Source organism: Equus quagga, chromosome 15, assembly GCF_021613505.1.
Source record: "Equus quagga isolate Etosha38 chromosome 15, UCLA_HA_Equagga_1.0, whole genome shotgun sequence".
Taxonomy (NCBI): Eukaryota; Metazoa; Chordata; class Mammalia; order Perissodactyla; family Equidae; genus Equus; species Equus quagga.
The window spans coordinates 86,195,999-86,208,498 of record NC_060281.1 but is presented as its reverse complement, the minus strand read 5'-3'; positions in this window follow the sequence as shown (position 1 = coordinate 86,208,498).

Here is a 12,500-nt window from a genome sequence, read left to right as displayed (position 1 = left end):
GCGCTGCTCGCCGCCCGCTCGTCCGCTCGCCGGCGCGGCCGCCCGGCCCGCCGCTCTGGCTCTCGCCGCCTCTCCAGCTCGCGCGCTCGCTCCCGCTCGGCCGCGCCCTCCGCGCTCCCCCACCCCCCCCGCCCCTTCCCGCCTCTGGCCCCTGCGCGGCTGCCCAAGCCCGCGGGGGCTGCTTCTCCCCTCCGCCTCGGACTCCCCTTTCCCCCTGCGGAGGATCACCTGCCCTGCGCCCCCCGCCCCAAGTCCGCAGCCGCCAGGACCAAGGTGGAATGGGGTGGGGGTGGGGCCCTTCCTACCTGACCCTTGGCCCTCCCCCACCCCCTACGAACAGAAAGCAAGGAACTGAGCACCGAAGACACTGCAGCGAGGTGAGGTCTGCCCCAGGCGCCTGGGTCCTCGAGGAGAATCACACGGTGTTGGTGCCAGGAAAGGCTTCAAGGTGGGGAAACTGAGGCTGAGAGAGAAGGGCGTTGACCAAGGTCGTAGGGCAGAGGCAACAGGCAGGAGGTGGAGACAGGGCAGAGACCTCGCAGCTGACCTTATCCCCCACCACTCAGCCTGCAGAGGGGGAGCCAGGGTCTGTCTCATGGCCCCCAGGGCAGAGAGGGACAGAGAAGTGGCTGGATGTCTGCAAGGACTGGTATGAGGGTGTGTCAGTTCACATGGCTGCTGGTTAGACCAAATGTGTGTCCAGGGCTTGCCCAGGCCCCAGGGCGTGTGTGCATGTCCAGGAAGGGGGGTGGGTGTTTGTGGGAGCAGCATGTGTGTGCACATCTGCTGTCCATGAGGTTGTGTACGTGTGTTTTTGAGTCCACATGCAAATGGACGTGTGTTGGGAGTTTGTAGACACCTGCGTGTGCTAAGGTTGTGAGCTGGCAGGGGAGGGGAGGGCAGGAGCCTGTGGGCGGGTGGGGGGTGGTGTGCAGGCCCTTGGGCTGGGAATGGAATGGGCATGTGAGCACAGATGTGCATGCATATTTATGGGGGCTCAGTTGACCCTCTGGCCTCACCATGGCCCCAGCTGCAGGCCTTGCCCCTGGAGGCCCCGTGGAGGAACCACCTCCCTGCCCCCTTTAGTCCAATCAGCGGGTGGCCCCTGGGGAAAGCTGATTGCCACAGCTCTGCCCCGCCCTGCCCTTCCCAAGTTGATTACATTTTTCTGCATGTTTCTGCTTTTGTCACTGATTAATCACAACCCTATCTTGGGGCCTGGCAAGAGGGGGCTCCAGAGAGAGATGCCAGCCCTGGCCACGCCTGGCCCTGGCACTTCTCAGGCACAGCTCTGGAGGGGATTCCCAGCAGTGTCCACAACCTGCAGAGGAGCCAGGGAGGACCCCAGCTGTTTGTCTGTCTGTCTCCCAAGCCTCCATGGGCCAACTGGGTGCCCATTAGGGCCTGGGGCTGGGAATTGAGAGGCCCCAAAAAACCCCACCCTGAAGCCCTCCTTATCCACCTGTGCCCTGGTCTGATGACCCACCGTTGGAACTGAGTGCTTTGAGCTCCCTCAGTTCTGGTGGAGCAGAGGAGTAGGGAAGAAAGAACCCAGATCTCAGAGCCAGGCAAGCCTGGGGCTCCTGCATCTTCCACCTCCTCACTGCCAGGGGACCTTATTCACCTCCCTTAACCTCCTGGATCCTCAGTTTCCCCTTGCGAAGTGGGTGGCAATGCCACCTCCCAAGCAGTGTTGAGGATGAAGTGATGCAACATAGGCGAGGTGGCTGGCAATGCCTGTCTGTACCTCTCGGGAGTTTCCTATTAGCATGAAAATCCCCCCCCAAGGAATATGAATTAATAATAATTATAGCTGCTACGGATTGATTGAGACATGAGCCACAGCAGCCTACTCCTTTGGTGTTTACTGAGTGGCCAGGCTGCGGCCAGCTCAGGCCAGCCAGTTCTAAATCAGGACCCCTGAGCTGAGGGAGGGTGAGCTGGAGCCTGCTGAGGGGCCAGTGGGAAACCCAGCTCCTGGTGACTTCCTGAGTGGCAGCCGCGGAGCATGATGGCGCTTGCCTCACAGAGGGGCAGCTCCCACTGCATCCTTGGCGGCTCCTGGCCATGCTGCCCAGGTGGAGAATGTTCAAAGGTTGGGGCAGAAATGGCCCCAAGTAAATGAAGTAAAAATCCAGTGGGTGGGCCTACCTCGCCCTGCGGGACTGTGCTGAAGGAGAGCATGGGTGTTTGTGGAGACACGGGCCTCCCTCCAGACCTTGGCCTTGGTCTGTGCCAAGGGGTCAGGATGTCCACCTTGTGGCCAGGCTGCTCCTTAGGGCAGGATCCCACCAGGCCAAAGGCACAGGACCCCTGGGGATTATAGCCCCAAGATAATGGTACCCCCCTCTGCTTGAACCATCCCTGACACCCCAGTCCCCTGGTGACTCAGGCCAGTCCCTGTCCTCTCCCCTGGTGCAAAGGTCTGGCCCATGGAGCTGGCTGTGTGCCCAGGGGGCTTCTATATGCTACCTTTGTACCTGCTCCCTCTTCTGTATCTGCTAGTGGGTACCGGGGCTACACCAGGCTGTGCATGTGACCTGCATGGAGACCCCGAACCTCTGAAGGCCTTGCCCCCATTCATGGTCGAGGGCATCCCTGCTCAGGGAGCTGAAGGGACCAGGTTGGGCCATGCAGCCGTATGAGGTAGGGTGGGGGTTCGAGCCTAAGGCGGGAGCTGGGTGAGGGAAGAGGCAGGGGCTCCAAGGACCAGGCTCTGGGCCATGCTGATCTCTCCCTACCCTTCCAGGCTCAGAGGAACGCTGGCTCCTCTGAGAGTCGTCATCGACCTCCTTGGCCCTCTGCCACTATAGACCCCAGGTCACTGGGCAGCCCCTGGGTGCCAGGTCCTGTGAGCAAGCCAGGCTGGGAGTCAGAGGATGGGGGGAGCTGCTCCTACCTGGGGCTCACAGAGCAAATGCCAGAGGGCTGGGCATCATGGCTGAGGCCAAGGCTTACTGTCTGCTGAAGGGCAGTGGATGGGGACAGATTTACAGAAGAAGGACATGGAAGCAGGGCCTCTGAATTGGGGTGGAGGAGGCAGTGCCACGAGCAGTAAGAGCTCTGTGTGGAGAGCCCAGAGCTGGCTGTGTGCGTTTGGGTGTCTGCGCTCACCTCTCTGAGCCTCGGCTTACTCACCTGTTAAAGAGGAACACGTCTAGCCCCCAGAGTGAACGCTTACATCCTGTGCATGAAGTGCTCAGTGCATAGAGCTTGGTGGCTCTTATTACGAGTCCAGGGAACTCCAGGAGGAGGAACCAGGGTGGGCAAAAAGCTCAGAAGTGTGAAAGGACCACCCTCAGCTCTGGAGGGCAGGGTCCGGTCTGCATCCTCCAGATCCGGTGCCTGGCACAGGGCTGGACTGGGCTTGGGAAGGTGGCAGGGGCTGGATGAACATCTGCCAAGTGGATGAATGAAAGAATGAATGAATGAATGAATGAACAAATGAACGAACACCCACCAGCCCACCCGCCCTTCGGCATTGCAGCCCCGTCCTCTCCTCTGCACGTCACGGGGAGCAGATGGCGCGATTGCAGGGTGTGAATTATGTCTGTCGCTCCCCCATCTGGGAAGGTGCTGCTGCCACCACACTGCACTCCCTGGGGTGCCACCGGGAGACTCGTGGAGCCCTCCTGAGAGGCGTCTCCACAGACTTTGCCCACTAGTCCTTGGCTCAGAGTGCTGGAGACACCAGGAGAGGTGACCCACCTATGACTCTGGGAGAATTCACCAAATGACAGGCAGGCAAGGGGAGAGAAGTAGGGACCACCCTGTCCAGAGGCTGAGCGCCTCCCTCCTGAAGACTGGAGCCCTATCCTCTCAAAACCAGCCTGCTCTCCGCCCTCCCTGGCGGAGACCGCTCCTCCGAGACTCGCATCCTCTCACCACCCTCATTCAGCACCAGGGAGAGCTCCCAGCAGAGCCCAGGGCGCAGCCGCGGAGGGGGAAGTTGAGTGACCCCAGAGAGCCTGGCAGGCAGTAAATGAACCCACTGTCCAGAGGAGGATATCAAAGTGGGGGAGGGCAAGCGCCAAGCTCAAGGTCATGCCAGGACCACTGACCACAGCCCTGCTCAAGCTGGGGGTCCTGTCGGAGGAGGCAGAGAGGGGGTGTCCAGGGAGGGCAGAGGTCTGGCCTCTGCTCCGGGGCTAGGGAACAATATTGTTCCAAGAACCCGCTGGGGACAGTGTCTGGAGGTGAATAAAATATTCATTGTCTGGGCAAACTCACACAGTCACTTGATGAATAATGGAATTTATGGACTTGCAGAGGCAGACCCAGCCAGGAGAGGTGTGGGCCGGAACCCAGAGGCCCCTGTCTGCTCTGATCCCGTCCTGCCCTGGCACCCCCTCTGAGCCCTCAGATGCCCAGCTACCGCAGGTGACAGGGACAAACAGGACAGAGCAGGAGACAAAGACCGTGAAGGGGGGACGGGGCGAAAGACAGGTCCTTGAATTTTTGGCTCCTTGAAAAGCAACTTGGTGATGGAAAAGGAGCACTGGACCCGGAGTTCAGTGTGTCTGGGATGAAGCCTGACTGCTGTGACCAGTTCTGTGCCCTGAGTGTGGCAACGGTCCTGCCTCAAGTTCCTCCGCCGTAAAATGGGGTCGATGCCACATAACCAGGGTTGCTGAGATCTGATGAGATGACAGAGGTGACAGTGCCTGGTTCCTCTGTCGCTGGCACACAGTGCTGGGACATGTTGCTGAGCCGCTGGACCTTGAGAGCCTCCCTCTCTGGCCCCTGGACTCCCCTGAGCCCGGCAATGATCTAGGAGGCAGAGGGAGGCATGGCCAGGAGGAGCAGAGAAGCTTCTGGTGCTCAGGGCAGGGTTTGATGTCAATAAGTGCAAAAACCTAGCCCAAGAGAGACAGGCACAGGCACTCACCCAGCCCCCCAACCCCAGAGAATGCCTCCACTGGGCTGGGCTGGGGCCTGGGCAAGGGCATATTTTAAAACTTCCCAGGAGCTTCCACAGTACAGCCAGGGTTAGAACCATTGCTCCAGGGGAAGAAGGCCTGGAGGAGGAAACTGAGTCTGGGAAGGGACAAGAGGAACTTAGGCATGTCCCACCCAGGAAACGCCAGAGATCCCTGGCCCTGGCCCGCTCTGGGCCTTGGTCTCCCACTTTGGGAAGACGGGAGGGGACCTGGCCCGGCTACTGGCTGGGAGGGGGATCATGGGTACCTCGGGCCCAGCCCCTGCTCCGGACCCATTTCCTGAGTGACAGCTGTGGCAGCTGGCAGGAGACAAGGCATGAGGCAGCTCCTAATTGCTCTGGGCTCCCAGATCCCTGCCTCATTCTGTTGCCTCTGACTAGACGCTTGACTGGCCTGCCCGGGGCGGCTGCTCCCCCGGAAGAGGCTCCATCTCCGGCCACCCAAGCAGCAGCCTGGGATGGGCAGTGGGGGAAGTTGCCTCTCCTTACAGGGTCTTGCTACCTCTGGAGCAGGGGGAGGCTGAGACCCTGGAGTCCCCAGGGGCTTGCCCCTCCTCTCTGCATCTCTCTGTGTGACATAAAGAGCTTGTGCGTCAACTTTCATTTGAACAAAGAGTTGCACAGGTGCTGAAATGTGCAGACCCTGCCGGGGGGCTCTGCTGTCTCAGCTGGCACAGCTGGCCCCCTCAAGGGAGCACGAGTATGTTCTGTGGAGGCATACCTGACAGAGAAACTGTGTGACTCTGGGTAAGTCGTTGGACCTCAGAGTCTTGGTGCCTCACCTGGGAATAAGGGCACCTGTTTCTCAGGGTGAGCACAGAGAGGAAGGACAGCAGGTGCTGAGCCCAGGGTCCACGGCAGAGCACATGCACTGTGCTGGCGGTGTCACAGAGGGGTCCTCGAGATGCCGCAGACCGGCAGCCTTCAGCATACCCATTGGGCTGAGTTCTCGGGTTGGTGCCTACCTCTCTGGCTCTGGTTCCCATCACCCCCTCCCTCTGCCCCTGCCCCGCTCGCTTTGTGGAAGCTCTCCAGGGAAAGGGATGAAGATCAGGGCACAGAACCCTCTGGCTTCTCCAAAGGGGTTCTCAGACCCCAACACCACAAATTCTTTCTCAAGAGAACCCAATTATTTACCTAGCTTCAGTCATTGAGCCCAATGCTTAGTCTTCCCCATGTGTGAGCTGCTGCCTCCACCTGCCACCATGTAGCCTGGGTGCAGCCTGTGTTTGCATACCTCCAGGGACAGGGAGCTCACCCTCCAGGGGTAGGGCCAGAACTTGGCTATTCCATGGGCTCTGACTTTGTGCTCCAAGTTCTCCCCTGTTTTGAGGCGAGGTACTGAGGGTCCCCAAAAGGGGCACCTGCATGTCACCTGGGAGACAGACAGTGCTCACCTGTGAGCAGCTCATCAGACTGGTGCTCCCCCCCTCAGTGGGGACATTGTGTAAGGATGGCACCTTGAGGCTGTGGGCAGAGGGCACTGTGGTGGCAGAGAGAGGGGGCAGGGGAAGCAGGGGCCAGGCTTTCAGATGAGCAGCTACGGCCCCTCGTCCCAGGGCTCAGCTTCACAGATTAGCCTGGCATGAAAGACTGGGACATGGGACAGGTGAGTTTTGATGAGGGGAACGTGGGGGACACCCAGACTGGAGGCACTGCCCAGGGGTGGTTGATCTGGTGAGAGCCCCTCCTCTCCCGCTGCCATCAGTTCCATAAGGAACTGGGCTATGATCCCTGGGAGTCCCCGATATCGGGGGATGGGGCTGGGGCACCAGGAAGCCAGGGGTAGCAGGTGGAGGGATTTCCTTCTGAGTCACTATCCTCCAGGGCCGAGCTAGGCCTGTAGCCCCGGCCCCTGCCCAAGGGCCCACTAATGGGCCCCTGCGGCCCACAGTGCCCCGGTCATGTCTAGCCTAAGTGATGATAAAATCGACAGCAGTTTAATTGGTAATTTTAATCCTGGACAGAGCAGTAATGGCGTTACTAATTGGATCGTTAGAGATTTGTGCTTTATGGCTGTGTAATTAGAGGAGCTGTGGGGGGCCGGGGTGAACTGGGGGGCCATGTGGGGCCAGGGGCAGGGAGCAGCAAGCAGGGCCCAGTTTCCAGGCTGGGCCCAGGTCACCACTAGGACCGCCTGCCCTTCTGCTGCTCCTTCCAGGCAGGGCCCCTGGGGCAGCGGAATGAGGGTAGCTCCAGCTGGGGGTTTATACTCACCCCTCCCAGACCTGAGGTCCCATCACGTCAGAGGAGGAGGCCTTGGAGAGCACTACACAAGAGACCCCAAAGCTCATAGCCCAGTTCCCTATAGAACGGGGTGGAGGGGTTCCCACAAACCCAGCCTCTCCCTGTGTACTCACGCATGCGTGTCCACTGTGCTCACACAGGTCTGTGCAGCCTCGCCCATGGGCTCACTGTGTGCACCGATGTCCCTGCCTGTACAAATGGAACCACAGCCCTGAGTCCTTGCACTTCTGGCCCTAGGACTCTGAGTAACCACAAAGTGTCCTCATCTTAGAGTAGGAAGGGGTCCTTGGTCCTCTCACCCTGCTCCTTTCTCAGATGGGGAAACTGAGGCTCGGGGAGGGGAGAGGACAACTTTGTGTGTGCTCCATGCTGGTCTCATACATGCGTGGCAGGCTCGCCAGCCCTGAACACCAGCATTTGGTGAGTTTTTTGTGCACACATAGCTGCCATTCTGCTCCTGTGTGAGGAGGCACACGGCCATGGAGCATGGAGAGGGGCTGAGAGGCCTGACTCCCACCCCAGGCACACACACTGTGAGGTGCCTTGGGGAGGCGAGGCAGAGCAGAGTGAATTCCCCACAGCCTAGAACTACGCCTGGCACTCAGTAAATATCTGCTGGATTAATTAATGAAGGAAAGAAAGAAAGAAAAAAGAAAAGAGAGGGAGGGAGAGAGGACAGATCATGGACAGAGGTCTCTGTCCCATGCCCCTCCCATTGATCGCCTAACCTACCACTGGTGGCTCTCCTAAACTCAGGCATGGTCCTTTCCCAGCCTTCCAATGGCATCACTTTTTTTCATGGGAGAACCAAAGACACCAAGAGGCCGGAAATACCTCCCTGCTCACCTCTCTGCCCTCACCTCCTCCCCTTGCTCACCTGCTCCAGCTGCCACACCTGGCCATCACCTGCTCCTGGCACTCCTGCCTCAGGGCCTTTGCACTTGCTGTGTTGTCTGCCAGGAATGCTCTCTCCCTAGACATCTTCATCGCTCACTCCTTCAGATTTTTACTCAAAAGTCACCTTCCCAAAGGGCCTTCCCTGGCCACCCTAGCTTAAAAAATTAAAAAAAAAAAAAAAACACAAAAAGATAAACAGCTGGGGCTGGCCCCGTGGCCGAGTGGTTAAATTCGCATGCTCCACTGCAGGCAGCCCAGTATTTCGTCAGTTCGAATCCTGGGCGCGGACATGGCACTGCTCATCGGACCACGCTTGGGTGGCGTCCCATATGCCACGGCTGGAAGGACCCACAACTAAGAATATACAACTATGTACCGGGGGGCTTTGGGGAGAAAAAGGAAAAAAATAAAATCTTTAAAAAAAAAAAAAAAGATAAACAGCGCCTGTTCTCCCACTGCCCTGCTTTATTGTCCTGGATTGCAGTTACCACAATGTAACACCTTTTGGACTTTCTTGCCTGGTGTTGGATTTTGTTCTCTGCTGCATCCCTCGTGTTGTGACATGCAATAGACCTTCATACGCAGTTGTTGAATGAATGAATGAATGAATGAAGAACTGGAGGCTCCCTACAGAGACAGCCCTGGGAAGTGAGGCAGATTGTGGGAGGTGTGGGTAAAGAGGGCAGGAGGCTGATGTGGGGTGGGGGTGATGGCTGAGACACCCTGGCTGTGAGCCCCTCCCTCTGGTCGACCCGGCTGCCCTCAACCAGCAGTAGCTCAGTCAGAAGACAGCACCCCAGCGACCTACATCAGCAAATTACTCGGCAGGTGGGGGGCAGGGAGATAAAAATCTCTGTCCTTCTGCCAAATGCTCCACCTCGGTGCCCTCCACCTGTGTGGTCATCAGCCACAAGGTCACCTCGTGCCCTCCAGCTGCCTCTTTCATGTGCCCCCCACAAGAAGTGGCTACCTCTGGGGTGGGCTTTGGGACTCTAGGAAACCCCTCCTCTGCTGTTTGCAGCTCCCTATTCACAGGCAGGTGACAGCACCTGAAAGTCCCATCATCAGCACCAAGGTGGGTTGTACCTGGGCTGAGCCCCAGGGTCCGGCGCGCTCAGCAGCGCCCTGCCCACCCGCCTGGCCCGGCTGCCTCGGGCTTAATCAGGTGATGCATGGCCCACTGGCCCTGCCAGGAAGCGACAGCAGATGGATGGGCAGTGCCGAGGGGTGGGCTCAGAGCCAGGAGCGGGGTGTAGGGAGGGGGAGGTGCTGGCTCGGGAGAAAGCCATTCCCGGAAGGCCACCCTCCCTGACCGAGGGCAGAACGGGTGGTACTGGTGTTGTCTCGGGCATGGCTCCCACTCTGTGGCCCTTAGTGTGGGGGAGTGCAGGGAGCTGGGGGGCTCTTGGCTTCTCATGGCATCTCTCCAGGCCTCAGTTTCCTCATCTGTAAATGGTAATGAGACGCCCGCCAGAGGCAACAGGGAGGATCAGCTGAGAGAAGCACAGCCACCAGGCTCCAGACCCGGAGTTAGATCCTATTAGGCCTGGTGCTGGGCCAGGGAGGGGCTGTCCCTAAAACCCTGCTTCCTCCTCCCTGTGTCTCCCCACCCAATCCTTCCCCCTACCACCACCCCTGGCTTTGAGGAGAATACATGGCTGGAGATGGACAGGACCCTGGCAAATTTCTAGTTCAACCTCCCTCCCATTTTCCAGATGGGAAAACTGAGGTCTTGAGAGAGGAAGGTCCCACCCAAGGTCAGGTGGGAGGGCTTGGGAGGCCCCTCATGGCGATTCCTGAAAGAAGTCCCCTCCCCACCATGGACCCAGGAGGGTGGGGAGTTGGGGGCTGGCGCAGCTGCCCTGCAGGTGGGGAAGGACAGGCAGGACAGCACCGGGCACAGGGAAAGGGCCAGTGGGGCCGATGCAATTGCTGTGGCCGAGTCAGGATGCGCCAGACGCCTCCGTGGGCTCTGTCTGCGTCCAAGGAGATCAGGACACTGGGCGGACGGACAACATGTCCTTGCTGGCTGGGCCTGGAAGAGGGCTGTGGAGTGGGGGGGTCATTCTGGGAACCGGGGCTGCCTGCAGGGCCGGGCGGCGTCTCCTGGCATCTGCTCACCTGCCCTGCTCCCCAGAGGAGCCCGGATCCCACGTGGGGCTCCCAACGGCTGTGAGCACGTGACACAGATGTACACAGACAGGTCTGGTAGACGTGTGAGGGGGTGTGGGTGCACGTGGGCATGTCGGTGCAGACTTACACATCCGTGGCCGGGTGTGTGTGCACACATGTGTACCAGGGTGGATATGCACATGCAGGAGTCTGAACACCTGGGCCCCAAAAATCCAGGGCTGGGGCAGAGCAGGTACCCAGTTGGGGGAGGCGTGTGTGTGCATGCATTGCACACATCTATGTGTGCACTTTGCTTGTGTGGGCCTCTCCATCCATGCAGGTGTGGATGAGGTGTGGACAGGCATGGGTGGGTGTGGGGAGAAATGTGCTCCCTCAACACCCACCAGGCCGGGCACAAGCTTGGCGTCAGCTTCAGTCTAAATGAACAGGGTCTGCCCCCCATTGTCATAGGGGGAAACCAAGGGCAGCAGCCTACCTAAGGCCATCGGGGTTCCTGACTGTAAAGTCGGGAGAAAGACCCCTGCTCCGACCTCCTCACAAGGTGGGCTCGGACAACAAGGTGTCCCACCCAGGCGGGAGATGGGTTTGACCCTGTAGAAGCTCTGTAGCAGATCGCGGGCAGTATTCTGGAATGCGAGTCTGGCTTTGGACTTCTTCTGAGCAGGGACAGGGCCTCACCATGGGGTCCCAGGGTTGGATGGGGCCTTTGGGGTCACCTGGGGCCATCCCCTGCTGCTAATTCAGGGGCTGATGGCTAGGACCCTTGCAGGGGAGGGAGCCCACTGGAGCGTCTCGTCCCCTCTCCGAGCCTCATTTTCCTCACCTCTAGAATGGAGCCCCCCCACTCCTCCCTGGTTCCCACTGGAGGGCTGGAGACCCAAGGTCATCTCAGGGATGAGGCAGTGGTCTGGGCCATGCTCTCCTGTGGGTCTTGGAAGGGAGATGAGCCCCGGGTGAGGGAAGGGGGGCTGAAGGGACCCGAGACAGGGAGGCAGGCCTTCCAGTTCAGTTAGTGAAGGGATTTGTCATTTTAATGATGTGATATTTCTTGCCTAGTTCCTGTCTATGGCAGCATGAAGAGGACAGCTGCCTCCCTGAATGAGGCGGTGCCCGTGCTGGTGGGGGGCGTCCTCGGACTCCTGTGCCTGGCCAGGCTGAGGCTGGGGATGAGGTCTGGATGCCAGGGTTCCAGGGGCCACTGGTTCCCACACGACTTCGCCTCCAGCCCAGCTCTGCTTCTCCCTCCCTGGATGACCTTGGGCAAGTCCTTCCCCGTCGCCTAGGCTTGGTCGACTCCTCTATAAAGTGGGGCTAATATTATCACGTCCCTGGCTCCTGGCACTCACCACTATTAGTTCCAGAGTCATTCACATCCCTCCTCTTTTCCCTCCTCCCCTTCCAGTTCCACCCAACCAGGACCCTCTCTTCTGCTCCTGAATTTCTGCAGACCCTTGGCAGGCTGCCCTCCCCCAACTCCCCAGCCTCCACGGGCCCTCTGCCCCAGCCCATCTCCATGCCTTGGTCATCCTGAACTTGTTGCGGCTACGTGAACATGCCTTGCCCTTTCTCACTTCCAGGCCTTTGTACAAGCTGCTCCCTCTGCCTTCATCAGACCCATTGCCCTGGTCCTTTGGGCCTGGTCAGAGGTCTCCTCTGGCTCTCACAGCTGTCCTCTATTCGCCCCGTGATCACATTTGTCATGCTGGAGGGTGACAGCTGGTATCCTAGTCTGTTTTGCTTGCTCTGTGTTCCAACACATAGTAGGCCCTTGATAAATGTGTTTGTTGAAGGACGGAATGAGGGGCCGCAGAGCGGCTCTCCTGACCCTGGAGTGTGGCAGCGAAGATGCGGGTGGTGGCCGCAGTGAGAGTGGCCTGGTGGGTGGCCCATCCATCAGCCTGGCGCTGCACCTGACCAGATGGAGCCGAGCCCCTGGGGAGGGGAGAGGAGGAAAAGATCCATCACCCAATGGTCGGTCCGAGGGTGTGTGGGCGTGTCGCACCTGCCCGCTGCAGGATCCTCATCCATCACGCTGTCCGTGGGATGCTGGGACAGGGTGAGCAGGCAGCAGCCCCTCTGCCAGGTTCCTTGGGGCCGGAATCTTCAGCAAGTCCACAGCTCTCTAGTGCACAGGGGAAACTGAGGCCTGGAGGAAGGGGGCAGAAGTCAAAAGTGGGGACTCTGGGGCCAGACCAACGGGTGTTTGAGTGACAGCTCTGGGACTCACTTGTGTGTCCCTGGGGGCAAGTCTCGAGCCTCGGGGAGCCAATGTCCTCTTCTGTAA